At 42.9% G+C, this 14,567-nt stretch overlaps 1 protein-coding gene across 1 annotated transcript in view; it reads left to right on the top strand.

The window, feature by feature from the left end:
• Window positions 1–14,567, top strand: part of LOC137614164 (melanocortin receptor 4-like) — a 163,833-nt gene that overhangs the window by 31,004 nt on the left and 118,262 nt on the right. The window lies entirely within an intron of this gene.

Genomic DNA, 14,567 nt, shown 5'->3' with positions numbered 1-14,567 from the left:
AAAGAAATGGACTCCACTGAGAGATAAAAAGCTTATTTCTTGTAGCTGTGTTTATTGAAGTCCCATATTTCATGGCTGAGTGAACTTGGCTTTCTTTGTTTACCCTCAGGAACCTTTTTTCTCCTCAAATATTTATTGATAGGGTGTGAGGGAGGTAATTAACGCTCCCCGGGGAGCAATTGAAGGCAGCTCTGCTGCTGAAAAACACCTCTATTTCTCACCGGCAGCCACTAATAATGACCACACTCATCATGGACGGCACAGACAGCCAATCTCTAGTCACTCCTGATGATGTACTACATCCTTTAATGCGTTAATGCAAGAATTTGGACTTTTTTTTTTCTTTGTTTGATGGTTTGAACGCTTCAACTCAGTCAGATCCTTCCTATCTGGAATGCAAGATCTATCCCCCCCCCCACCTCCTGGACGTATCATGGTTTGTCCGTCATCTGTTTAAGACTGGAAGCAGATGAGACTTTTTTCCTTACGCTATAAAAAAAGAAAAGAAAAAGAAAAAAGTTATGGTTCCTATTTGTAGGAGGCACTGTTGGGTGACAGTGTGCAACGGAGTGAGTAAAAGCAATATCAATTTTTTAGAGAACACTCTTTATAGTGTGTCAGGTGGCTGAAAAGTTAAATATTTGAAAGGATTAAGGGAAGTTCTGCGTTGCAAGTTTCAAAAAGATGGAGGTGTGCAGTTTGTCAGAGGCGTCAGCGACTTATTATTCACCAGCCATTCATACATCCCATAAAATAATATATAATTACATAATTAATTTTTTGCTCATGGGAAGAACATGCAAACCCCACGCAGTCCCGAGATCCTCAGGAGGATTTGAACCCACCATTGCCCCGGTTCACCAGTGGCAGTTTTTTCTCAATTAGAAAAGAGATTTAAATGGAATTAAGTTTGTGTTTCAGGAAAAAGAGCAGAATATATGACTATCAGGAAGGGTTCACATGACTGACAAATAAGTTCAAAGTTCATTCTAGTGCAGCTGAAGCAAGTTGTGATATAAGAATGTTAGAGTTAAAATGAAGAAAATCCGAAAAATACCTTTACACAAATGAGACTGGAAAAAATTCTAATTCCAACCCATCTTGACACCGAGAAGGTGATGCAAATTGAAATATCGCGGCTTGAGAAAACGACGTCGTCCATTTAGCGGGAAAATTCAGCATCGACGAGGAGAAAAAATCGATTGAGTTACTCCACTGATTGTCCCTTTGGAGAGCAGGTGTGGGTAATGGCAGTTTAATTAGTGTGTGTGTGTGTGTATGTGTGTGTGTGTGTGTGTCATCCTCAGCTTTCCGTGGCACGAAGGACCAAATTTGCATTTTGACAGCGTCCACCCGGCCGAGGAAAGACACCAATCAATCCCCTAACACAGGAAACCCTGAGGCTAATCTTTTCCTGGGGGCTGACGCGTATCGAAGGCTTGGCTCAGAACTGTTCACTGACTCACTATTTGTTCAAGAAAACGCCATAAACGGCTGTTCAGTCGAATAATTTGGTCGCCTCGTGTTTAAAAATGTCTTTAAATATGACAAAATATGAGGAATCAAAGCTGCAGACGGTAAAATTCCCCAAATTCGAGTCCCTGTTGAGGGTCTGTTTTTCCCCTGAAGCTCATAAAATGCAAGAAACGTTTGCACCGCGTGGCATCAAATGCAATGCAGCACTTTTATCAATTTATGCAAATTTGAACAACCCGCACAGAGATGTTGTTAAAGAGGGCGTCACTGAGTGACCCAGTTTTGATTCAGTGCATCAAAACATCATAAATAATTTAGAAGAACCTGACGAGAATGCCTCCCTGACAGTAAAACATCTCTCTTTTTTCGGTAGTGGCTTTTAAGATTCAGGGCGAAAAACACAAAAAAACCCCCCAAAAAATAGATTTGTTTATTGATGAAAAGTTAAGTTTGTGAAGAGTAACTGATGATGTCATCAGTTGGTGATCTGTCACAGAAGCGAAGCCCGATTGGACGCAAGCCGAGTTCCATTTAGCTGCAGACCTTTAGTTCAGATATTAACCTTTGACACCAGCCTGAAAAAAAGATCTTGAGCCCCTTCCAGTTTTAAAATAGTATTTTTAAAAAAAAGATTCTCTTATGGTGCGTTTTCCTGTGGAAAAGAAGCATGAGCGTTTAACTGCGTAGTCGAATTCACGAGCACGCAAACCTTCGATGGGTAACCGAGAGCTCATTGGGGGCCCGTAAAAGAAGAAGGAGTTATTTCAATAGCTGTACCTGCTCCAGTGTGTTTGTCACATTTTCTTCACAGAGGATGCCCACAAGGTAACAATGGGGTATAAACAACAGATGGTGAGCTTTATCAATGGCGAGCACTCAACTCCTCGTATTGTTTGATTCGAGTGGAGCCCAGACCAGCTTCCTTCCTCCCCGAGCTCCTGGATTTGAACCGTATTCGCACATTTCCCATCGCCTCCCTCTCGTTTCACCCCTGGAAATCCCTCTCTGACGCCCACAATACCCTCATTCCCTTGTGCAATTACACTTCAAGGACTTAATCACACCGGTTGACACTCTCCGCTCCAGGATTTTCTTGGTTTTTACCTCTCCGATTGACTCACCGGCGCTGACTTAATTACTGATTTAATAGACATGGTTTTTCATTTTCCCTCATCGTCTTTCTGGGTGCATCAGTGTCTCCTTATCCTCCAGGAAGGGAACAGAGGATCAGAGGGATACCCTTTAAGAGAAGGCTTAATTACCAGTTCAGACAGCCGAGAGTGTTGCTTGTGTAAGAAGTGGCTTTTTTGTGGGAGAGTTCTGTCAATCTTTGCTGGAATTGTTGGTTTGATGGAGATAGACATGGAGAAGGAAAAGAAAAAGTAGATGTCTCTGCAAGTTGTGCATTTCTTTGTTGGCTTCCGCCCCTTCAGTTTTTCAAGAGATTGGCAGAACTCAAGACTATCCTTTTTCATCCACGAAGACTTTTCTTTTTAAAAACGATGCAGGAAAATAGTCAAGAATCAACAATTAACTAGTAGTTTGGAAGTGCTTTTTCAAATGGCAAAACAGCACTTCAAGACACAGCTGTACTTTAAGCTCAATGCTAATGCAGGCATGCTAACCTGCACCCGAAGGCAATGCAAACATGCAAATGTTTACCACACAAGTTTGATATATAAACCTGGCAAAAACATTATCTGGTTGGTGGTATGAAAAAGTTTGAAGACTATCAGAATCCTGGTACCTCACCTGGAGGGGAGTGTGGATGTCGGTGACATTATGTTTACTCTTCTTCGCTCTGTTCTTGGAGTCTTTCCAAGAGTGTTTTGACCTCCAAACCCCAGAGGAGCTGAGTGGCTTGTTTCAGTCTGACCTTTGCCATTTGGAAAGCAAACTATGAGTTGGCGTTGGTCTTTTTTAGATAGACAGCTCATCCTTCAGCTTAGGCACTTGTCTTGGGTGATAGCAACAATTGGAGTAAAGAAAACTGTAAGAAAGGAGTGGAATCATGCACTTCTGGACATAGCTATCATTAATCCCAACCTGACATGTTCCTGACAAGTATTTTAGCAAAGTGCTCCAGTGATGACTGTGTAGATTGTGTTTCCTGTCAAACATGGATCAAATGAAGGAGGGCAAAGAGCAAAGCAAGACATAAACTATAGACTGAGGACAAAATGACGAGTCAAGACAATGTAGAAATCCCCAAAAGCCTGAAAATAAGTCTGGTCGGATAAAACCTAGTAAATAACTTTTAAAACAAGATAATTAATCTCACGCCTCCAGATCTAAGATTGTAAATCTTGGCAAGTACAGAATAATTTGTAGTGCACAGATGGCGGATCAGTCCTTATCGCTGTCGTCTCACAGAGAAGATCCTGCCATTCATCAGTTTTTACGTTCTACCCCGTCTTTGTATGAGGTTAGTCCAAAAGTGATCAGTAAGAGCAATTCGGTGTCTCAGAGAAGCGTCATTGCTGCCACTGCTTCCTAATATATCCTATATTTATGATGGATTAAAATAAATTTAATCCCTTTTAAAACTCTACACTTGGAAACTAGTCCATGGAGAGTGTGGGATATCTCCGATGTTTAACATACCAAACATCTGTCAACGGCCTTTTCGCTTGGCTCTGCCTCCTCTGACACGTTGTTGGCCTCGATAATGATCTTGACAGTAGTTGCCCTGGGAGCTCACTTATTTTTTCACCTCCTCTTTTCCCTCCTTTTCAGTCCGACAGATGACAGGTAACCTCCCCTGACAGGAAACACCCCAGGTGGCTTTTCATTCTCAGCCTACCACTCACAATAATTGCTCAAATTGCTGCTCCTCCAGTTTGACCCGAACGTCCATGAGGCAATTTCGCTCGTCCTATTCAAAATCTTCAAAAAGACGTTATTTTGGGCGTCAGAGTCCATCTATTTCCTGCCCTTTTTTTCAACCTGTGTCGATTGGAAAGATTGGAAATAGTCTTTCCGACGATCGCTGTCCATTTATCTTGGGCTTCCTATATAGTGTATAGCGGTTATAGCGATTCATAAATGATTTATCATGCTTGAACACCTTCATCAGCCTTGACATGATTACTGTGTTTTCCCCATGCTACGGGCTCCAGGACGTGTGTTACATGTCAGATCATATCATGTTCATGCTAATAAAACCACTCTCATCTCTCTTCTCCTTGTCTCCCATGGTGAAATACCGTCCTTTCATCAGACCTGTCCATTCCTCTTGAACTCCAGACAATGGAACTTTTACCAGCACAAAATCTTCAAAAATAAACATTGAATTCCTTCCTCTTCCCTCTGGGAGTTCAACAAAACCCACGGAAGGCAACAGTTTTCCTCGCTGCTCCCGAGAGAGCGTCGAAATGTTTTCCAATCCTCCGTTAGATTGCGTCTTAATTAGATTTGTGCTACAGATTATTTCCAATCATTTTTGACGGGGCTGTAAACCCGGTCGACAGCGTGCGGCGCGATCGATGCTGCTGAGACATGACATTTCCCGTGGGTGGTAGAAATGCAAATTTGCACATTTTGTACACCAGGAAGGGAAGTTTGCCCTCTCTCCCACGTCCATGTGGCCTAAACTGGAAATAAAAATTCTTGCCTTTTGGTGGTATAATTTATGTACCCACTTATTGATTCATATAATTCGCAGCACTGTGCAAACTATTGGACTGTACTCTAATATCGACTGCGGAAACCTTTATTGTGCCATCGTCACGCAGGCCTGTAAGCTAGTTTGTGCAAGCAGTGCATTTTTTATGCTCACAACCATAAAGACAGACAAGCAAAATTATGCATACACACACACACACACACACACACACACACACACAGAGTCAAACACCTGCGTTTGCTTAGTGTGAGAAAGGCTGCTTTTCTTTAGGCCCGGCTTGTCTAATCCATCAGTTGTGCAGAAAAAGCGCCAGGACAGCTGTTTTCACTAAATCCCCAACGTCAAAGTCATCGGTTGACACGCCCGTCTCGTCCTCGAGCCCCAAGAAGGAATTTAACACCACACACACACTCTTTTATTATCATTGTTTTGACTGAGTCTGCCCGAATTACAAAAACGAAATCACTCTAGGTTTTCATTCAGGAAATATTTTCTTTTGTTGTTTGAATGAGAGGAGATATACTGTATTATATAATGGCTTTATATTCAAGTGCAGTGCTTGAGCAAATGTTTATCCTGCTAAGTGGAAACTGTATCATCTCTGAGCAGTCTTGTTGGCCTTGGCTACGTAGTTTTGGGATATGTCAAATAGGTACAATAGTACCTCGAGATACGAGGTACGTGACTGAGCTCCTTGTAAAAAAGCCTAAACTATGAAAGAAAACCCATAGTTTTTATCAACCAATAGACATGCAGAGTTTACCTTTGTATAATTAATTATATATAAGTTACGTAAACAATGATGAAGAATGAAAATAAACGCAAAAGTCATCTTTACTCCACTCCGCCTCATTGATGTTGTAACCATCCGCCAACTAGTCCCGAAGCACGACTTGTATCTCGGATTTTGCTCATACGTCGAACAAAAATATGGACAGAGCGACGACTTGTATCTCAAATAACTCACATCTCGAGGTAATTCTGTATTTCCATAGCAGTCAGGAGTGATTAATAGTTGTCTTTTTTGCAGTGTATTGTATATTCCAATGCAGTAGTATGTTAAAATCTGTAGGCAGAGTTCCTACAATGTCCAAGCAGCCTGCTCTGCTAACCTAACCTAGCCTAACTTAGCAGAACCAAGCCTATTTAGGTTTCTGATTAATTTAAATTAATTTAATTATAGAATTAACGGATGCCAAATATTTAATTACTTCTGTCAGGGAAGTTTTTGATTGGTTGGTTTGTTGGAAAGCAGGATGAAACAAAATCTACTAAAGCGAAGGTTGAACCTGAAGCAGCTGGACTTCTGGTTCTGGACCTTACAGCTCGCCTCTAACTGACTAGTGGGTCGACATTTAAATTCTTCGGAGGCGTCTTAAACACTAAACAACTACCTGAAGCTTTGTTGACCGGAGGATCGTGTTTCAGCAATGCAAACAGACATGTTGTTTGAGCTCAGTGCGGGTCTGACCTCTACTGCCACTCCAGACTCATTTTAAAGACATTTAATTGATTTCGACTGAGCGTCTCTGCTTCCAGTTCTTTTCACTGAAAAACAGGAAATGTGCATTTGTGAGTTTCCTCCTTGAAGACTCACATCAGAACCCGATTTGGAGTCTGGCAAACAAGCCTGTAATTATCCTTTGATCTACTGGAAAAGCACGAGAGAACACAGATAGAGCTAATAGCTCTGCGTGCTGCCCGCTGCAGATAAAAGGAAGAGGTTCAGCTAAAAGAACAGAAACTGACCTTTCAGGATGGATCAAACCGCTTCATACCAAGTCTCAGAATGGTTTACCGTTGAATCGTTCGAGCTAACGCTAACGTTCCTTTTCTCATCGCACACAAAATGCAAATCCCTACAGATTATTTCTTTAATCTTAAACATGCACACATTATAACATCATCCTTTGTCGAGGCTCCGTTTCTACCTGCTCCGAAACCATCGATCCGTTTACGCCTCCCCCCCGTCTTAACGAATGCATGGAGGAAGCCGAGGTGGTGGCGTGACGGATTAAAGGAGGTAATACTCAACTCAAACAAATGTGTGTCGTCTGCCACTTGTGTGTGTGTGTGTGTGTGAGTGTGTTGCCTGTGACCTGTCACGATGCTTCTCGCATCTCACCAATCTCCATCCATCCCAAGTCCAAGCCTAGCCCCGTCGTCGGCCTGACAGATACCGGATAAATAACTTTCAAGGTCAATGGACCGTGTAAACTGCTGCGGCATCTTGATTGTGTAAAAACACATACGTTTGATTGTGTTACCATCGTGTTACCATTGTGTTACCATCGTGTTACCATCGTGTTACCATCGTGTTACCATCGTGTTACCATCGTGTTACCATCGTGTTACCACCGTGTTACCATTGTGTTACCATCGTGTTACCACCGTGTTACCATTGTGTTACCATCGTGTTACCATCATGTTACCATCGTGTTACCATCATGTTACCATCGTGTTACCACCGTGTTACCAACGTGTTACCATTGTGTTACCACCGTGTTACCTTCGTGTTACCATCGTGTTACCATCGTGTTACCATTGTGTTACCATCGTGTCACCATTGTGTTACCATTGTGTTACCATCGTGTTACCATCGTGTTACCATCGTGTTACCACCATGTTACCGTTGTGTTACCATCGTGTTACCACCATGTTACCATTGTGTTACCATCGTGTTACCATTGTGTTACCATCGTGTTACCCCTTCTGAGGAGAGATGAAGTCACAAAGTGCTTTAACGTTCATTTATCTGTATCACAACAAAACTATATACGGTTCTTGCGGAGGAGAATAGACTGGAGCCATTGTCCCCACCTCCCATTTGTCACTGGAGCTCAGACAGAGGGGGGGGTCAGGATTGCAAGGCTGCCACCCCCCCCCCCCCCAATTTGTGTAGGATGGTCGGATGTGGAGTCAGAGGTGAGGAGAGCTGCTTCGCTCCGTTTCTGTCCCCAGGAAATATCAGTGTAAGGTGGTCAATATGGGGTTAGAAGTCATCCTGTGGGGCTGGAGTTAGAATGTGAGGGGGGGAACTCTCCAGGAAAGTTATGGAACCATCTAGAAGACGCAAGAATAAGTCTCATTGCTCTGCTAAAGGTCCGATATTATAGTCTTATTAACTGTTTTATAGACAGTCCTGAAGTCCCAGGTAGGTCTCCATCGGATCAGGTGTCATAGAAGCCTGAATATCTTTCTGACTCCGCCCCCGTGTTGTGGATCACATTTGTATGAGAGGCTAGACACGCCCCTTTGTGGAAATGGGTGCGGCTTTGGGGGGTGTACCTGCATTGTCTTCTCAATGCAGGAGGTGCCACACCCACTATGACATCACAAGTGACCTAAAATCGCTTCCCAAATATTCCAGGTTGTTTATTTTCACAGATTAGGATGAAAACGTTATCAGGTCATAGTTGTGGTTGTTTTTTCTCATATTATCAGATTTTTTTTTGGCATCCAACTCTTATCATTCCTGAAAAACAAGGAGCATGCACAAACTGGAAGACGTATTTCTAAGCAAAGCTTTGATCTAATTAAACTGAAGACAGAATGCAGCCTATTGGTCGTCTTTGTTGGAGTTTGACAGGAAGATTTATATTTATTAACCTTTTCTAGAAGAAGTAAAGAAATTGGTTCAATATTAGCTTCCAGGATTGCTAGCCCCACCTCTAGTCATTTATTTCTGTAGACCAGTAAGTGAAGATGACAGGTGTGGGGCTAGCCGGGCCATTTTTACTGTGTGTGACCGATGGGTCGTCTGAAATTCAGCTGAGCTCCACGTTTCTTTAACAATGAGACCAAACATTCTTCTTTCTCACCTTAAATAAGATCATTTTCTCAGCACTCACTTCAAGTACCTTTAATGACATACAGGTACTTACCTATACATGCATTAAAAGCATAGACGAGAGCAGCACTTAGCAGCAGCATCACCCACATTTTTTTGCGGCTTATTACCGGTTTAATAGCAGAAGATCAGACCGGACTAGATTTTAAAAATAATGGAGGATGAACATGTTTCTGGCGTTTCGGTGACGTCTGTTGCTTAACGCTGTTTACAAGCGTCATCATTAGACGGCAGGTCCGTTCGCTTTACGTTAATCGATGACTCTAAAGAGATTTTGCACGCCGTCCGACAGCATCCGGTCGATTAACCGCTAGCTGTCAGGCGAAAATCACAGGCGGCCGCCGCTGCGCTCACACTGACCGGATCGCCGTGAAGTGTGTCCGTGACTGATGCACACTGGCAGCTCTGGTGACGCATCGAACGCAGCCTGAGCTTTCCACCGCAGTAATTCTGGACTGATGATGACAGCCTTCGCTCTTCATCCCCTCTCATCTGAAGATGTAGCTTCAGGCGTCGCCCTTCATTTCGATGTTCGAGGATAGCCCAGGGCGTGGAAGTCGGGGCTCGACTGGATTGACCTCTGGTGATCCGTGTCAAGGAGATGTATGGCCTCCAAACCGAAACACCCTGAAGGCTGGTTGGGAGTCTCTTCCATCCGATATCCAGATTTGCTGTCACATGAAAGTTATTAATATCATTAAACAGATGTCTGATTAAAAGAAATGAGATGCATTAATATACAAACTGAAATGAGCTTTCATTTATGCTGCAGATGTGGGAAACAGATGCTTCGTGTTCCAGATGAGACTCGAATATTGATTTGTGAAAATGTCAAACTAAATGAAAAGTGTAAAAAAAAGAAAAAAAAGAAAAAGCAGTTCTGCATTAAAATATCTTTAACAGACATTTAAAACATCCTAAAACCCCCCACAATCAATGAATTCAGAATCAGACTCAATATTCAGACTCAATACATATTAATCGCATCAATATTTTTAGTGATTGGTAGATTAAACTGATGTTCTGGGTTTCCTAATAAGCAGAAAAAAAAGAGTAATTTTCTTTTTAACTTCAGAATCTGTGACAGAAATACAAAAAAAAAAAAAATCAAAGAAAATGCGTTGAACAAAAAAAAAAATGCTTTCATGAAACAAACCAAACAGACAGAAAAAGTTGTTTCATTTGCTTTGATATGAGTTTAATATTTAATCCTGATTATGTTTTTAGATCACTAACAAAACCCGATGCGTCATTCATTCAACCGTGAATGTTGCACATTCATGCATACGTGCATGCATTTTGTAAGATGCACGCAATGCTGCAGTTGCACGACTAAACTGCACAACAGCTGCATGTCTGCAGCCACGTGTCGGGCGTTTTTAACCCCAGAGAGACGGACGCTGGTGAGTCTGCAGGGGTTTAATCCGAAGCGAAGACTCCACCTGCAGACTCGACTAATGAGCACATTCAAGCAGAAATCACCTTCAGCAGCTTCGCCCTGCTGACCAACCAGACGGCCAGGCGGGGACATCTTTGATCTCCCCTGGGGCGGTTTTGATTGGTCCAGATTAGTATGGTAATTCATTACAGCTTTTGAAAGAGTTCTTCTAAAGGTTAATATGAGCAGCTTTTAAGTCAGGCGGTGCTCAAAAGACGACTACCCGCTAGGAAAGACAACAACATATGTCTGCTCCCTCAGTTATTTAAATTTCAGCTCCTTAGTGGGTTGAAGCATTTACTTCCAAGCAATAAATGCGGTAGAGGAATCCACAAAAGTTGCCGTGAAGAATTTAAATGCATTTGTCAGTTTTAATAATGATTTAAGGATGAAAACCACAAAGGAAATCTGTAGGAGGACATTCTGTCTAATGACACCAGATCCAAATGAATGTCTTCAAACCCCTACAGATGGACCTGATCCGTCTGGAAAGATTCACATCAACGTATACTCGATAACCGCGGCCTGACAGGACGAAGGAGGCTGGCAAACAAACGGTCCCGCTGGGATCGACTGGACTGGCAGCTCAATAAGAACAACTATCAGGGAAACAACAACAACCGGCGCCGCAGCCGGGGTCCCCAATCTTAGCAGCGTTTTCACAAACACTTCCTATCGCATCGCTCTCCGCTTCCTCTATCACTTCCAGTCCCAGCGACGTTCGTGACATTCATCGCAAGAGTCGCCGATTCCTAACACGCCTAGCGCCGAGTCCAATTTGTCAGAACCGGTTTGTGTTATCCTGCGTGTTTTTGTTTCGGGGTGTCAGTGAAGGATGAAGTGTTGGACTCCCCATCTCTGCAGATGCAGAACAAATTGTGAAGAAGAAACAGGATTAGGAAGACCTATCTGGACCTTTGACAAGTGTAGTTAACACCTCTCCTGCCTCGGCTTCCCCCCGCCTGTTGGTTTCAATCCGCATAACTAGACTCCAAGACGAAGGTGTCTGTCGGTGTCACCGATGATAAAACGTGTAAAGCCTGCAGGAGGGAGAGAAATCACACATGATTAAGAGACGTGATGAAGTGCCGAGTGTAAAAAAAAGAAAGAAAGGAGAATAGTTGAAACTAAGATGGAACCCAGAACACGTATTTGAGTTTCATCCCATCCTTAGAGTCTCTCCCGATGATTATCCCGATAAAAACCGTCCTTAAAATTCCAATTGTGAGTGATTGACAAGGATTATTACTTGAAGAAATTTGCTTCCTGCTCATTCATTTAATAATCTGAACAATCCAAAGAAGATCTTTCTAGGAAATGGTGTTTTTATTCTTTCTTTAAAAACCAAGAATAGGACTATTTCTTCTGTGTCAGATACCAGAAAACGCAGAACCGTCCATCCCTCCGTTTCTCAGGGGTCGCTGATGTTTCATGTGGTTCTGCCCGGGTTTGGACCCGATCCCAGCTGATATTGGGCGGGGGAGGCAAAAAGTGCACCCTGGGCAGGTCGCCAGGCCATTACAGGTTCTTACAGAGAGACAAACAACCATTCATGCAACCATTCACACCCCCGGCCAATTTAAAGTCACCGGCGCCAACTGCTGCTCCATCGTGCACATTTAAGTAGACGCGGCAAGGCACGTATGGGTCCTGTATGATCCGTAAATGACATAACTCATGCATGATGAAGAATCAGGCTCAAAAGTCATCTTTGGGGATGGCAGCAGGGGGTCGTGGGACAAATCAATGGAGGGTTTGCATTGTAATGAGGCAATGATGAATGGATGAAGGGAGTAGGTCTTCACAAAGGTGGACTATAAACCTCCAGGACCTTCAGATGATGATTTTCTCTGCGTGGAACCATTGTTGGTTTTATTCTAATAGATTTCTTTGTAATTTAATCCTAATGTTCAATGAAAAATCTGAAGTTAGAGTCTTGCTGGACAGTCTTCTCTGATGGCTGCTCAAGACTCTAGAAAAAGAGGAAGACAAGAGGGATAGACAGGCTATCCGTTAGCATCCCCGGCTAAGTTCCTGTAAACCCCTGACGATCCTCCAGCCTGTCTTCACCCAGCAAAGACCCCGAAGGCAGAAAGCTGGTGTTCAGCTGCAGCTTAATGAGATAACACCCCCCCTAGTACCCTCCAGAGAGGAGGGGAAGACATAGAGGAGGAAGAGCAGAGACGGGGATAAAGGACAGGAAGCCGTTTAAGTGTTGGACTGAAGGAGAGAGGATTGAGGAAGAACGAGGTGCAGGAGAAGGAAGGAGGTGGAGAAGTGGAGATGAGAGGAGGATCAGGGTGAGGAAGCCAGGCAGCGACCCGGGTCAAACTGGTCGGACCCGCCCTTCCCTCCCAGGGCGTTGGGTTCGCCTCTCTTTCCGATTCCCAGTTTCCATACAAAGTGTGTTTCCCACTTTGCATTTTGGGATGATTCACTGCTGCGCTTTTAAAACCGCAGGATTAGAACTGCGAGGCTCCTTATTATCTCCTGCCGTTTGAGCTCCTTCGTCTGTTAGCAACAGCAGCACAGCTTAAGACAAATTACCCCCTCAATGCCTTTCACATGGCATTGGTTCCACCTGGAAATGGTCCCGAGGAGATGCTGGCGTTGAGGCATGAAGAGAATATGTGAAGACAGAGCTTATGATCAAGGGGGTTCTGCCTGGATTGAGGGGGCTGTTTTATTTAGGCAGGTGTAGGGAAGGGCGCCATCGACGGAAAGGCTGGAGGGTATGGGGATGAGGCCACAGCCAGCACAGATCCGACTTGACTTTGAGGAAGAATAAACCAAATCTCTGGGAACCAGGAGGATAACATTCCCAGAATTCTTAAAAAACCCACAACTTCCTTGAGAACTAGACGTTTCTTTCCCACAGATGAACTTTGAGGTCAATAGAAAACGAATCAACAAGTGATCTGCTTTTAATAATTGGGATTTTTTTTGGCATCGCAATCCCGATAGAAAAAGTTTGATATGAGGTGAGGAAGTTATTTGAGATGAAAAATCAGGATATTTTGTCGACCTTGAGCGCCAGGTGACACGAATCCCAATGAACCCGACCGCCTCTCCAATTATCAAATTTATGCCTCCTCAGGAACCTGCAGGAATGCACAAACCTTCAATTTTGACGATGCATGAATACCATCACACATTTTTCTTCAAATCAGAATGCATCCACGGTTCATGTTCAATTCTTTCTGTTTTCATTGATTTTTAAAAAAAATCAAATATTCCATATATTCTGGAACCAAAGTGATATTTAAATTTATTTTAAAACTTTAGCATTTTTATATTTACACCATTTTTTGATTAGTCCTGTAATTATAATATCTGTTATTTGCAAATTAGCACGTTTTGCTAATGAAACAGCAATTTTATCAAATTTTTAAAATGTGCAAAGTGGTTTTTTTCATCACTAGAGGGCGCTAATACAACATAATGTTGCCCACTTTTGCCCAGCAGACAGGAAACGGATGCATTCATGCAAACATTTAAATCCTGGGAATATTATGGGCTCATCCTTTCGATTTGTGAATTCCACCCAGTTTATAAGCTTTGTTAGTTGTCTCTCCAATGGAAAAACTTTTTTGTAAAACATTGTTTTCTTTTGACTTTTCCGAATTTCATTCTTCTTGAGTTTTGACTGATGCTATCAATCACGCGGTAATCGATTCCAACGTTCCGTTCGCTCCTCTAAACGTCGCGGTAAAAATCAATCGGAGCGGAATCTTTTTTTTTTTTTTTTTTTTTTTTTGCGACTCGACGCTCAGGTTGAGCTGGGCGGCGTGGGGAGACGAGAACGTAATCAATGCTCCGTCGCTGCGAAACAAAATAAGTCAAGCGAATGAAGTGCTCTTCGGGAAAACTGTAATAAAAAAAATAAAATAAAGGGAATCATCTGCGATAACATTTTAGAGGATAATTCAGCACATGATTGCAAATTCAAACAGCTTCTTAATCTGTTGGAGGAATTATATTTTTGTCATGCTTCAGGGGATTGCATAACCGCTTCCTCACCACCAAGGAAAGCAGTTTATTATTCCGAAACCGCTCAAGAGAATTTCATCCACAAAGATGCTCCGAGTCTGTGTTGTAAATATTTTCTTGCCTCTGTGTTGTGAATTCAGCAGCGACTGGAGGTGGTTTAAGGACAGGAGAGAGGAGAGAGGTCACCT

Source organism: Antennarius striatus, chromosome 20 (genome assembly GCF_040054535.1).
Source record: "Antennarius striatus isolate MH-2024 chromosome 20, ASM4005453v1, whole genome shotgun sequence".
Taxonomy (NCBI): domain Eukaryota; kingdom Metazoa; phylum Chordata; class Actinopteri; order Lophiiformes; family Antennariidae; genus Antennarius; species Antennarius striatus.
This window is presented reverse-complemented; position numbering and strand designations above follow the sequence as displayed.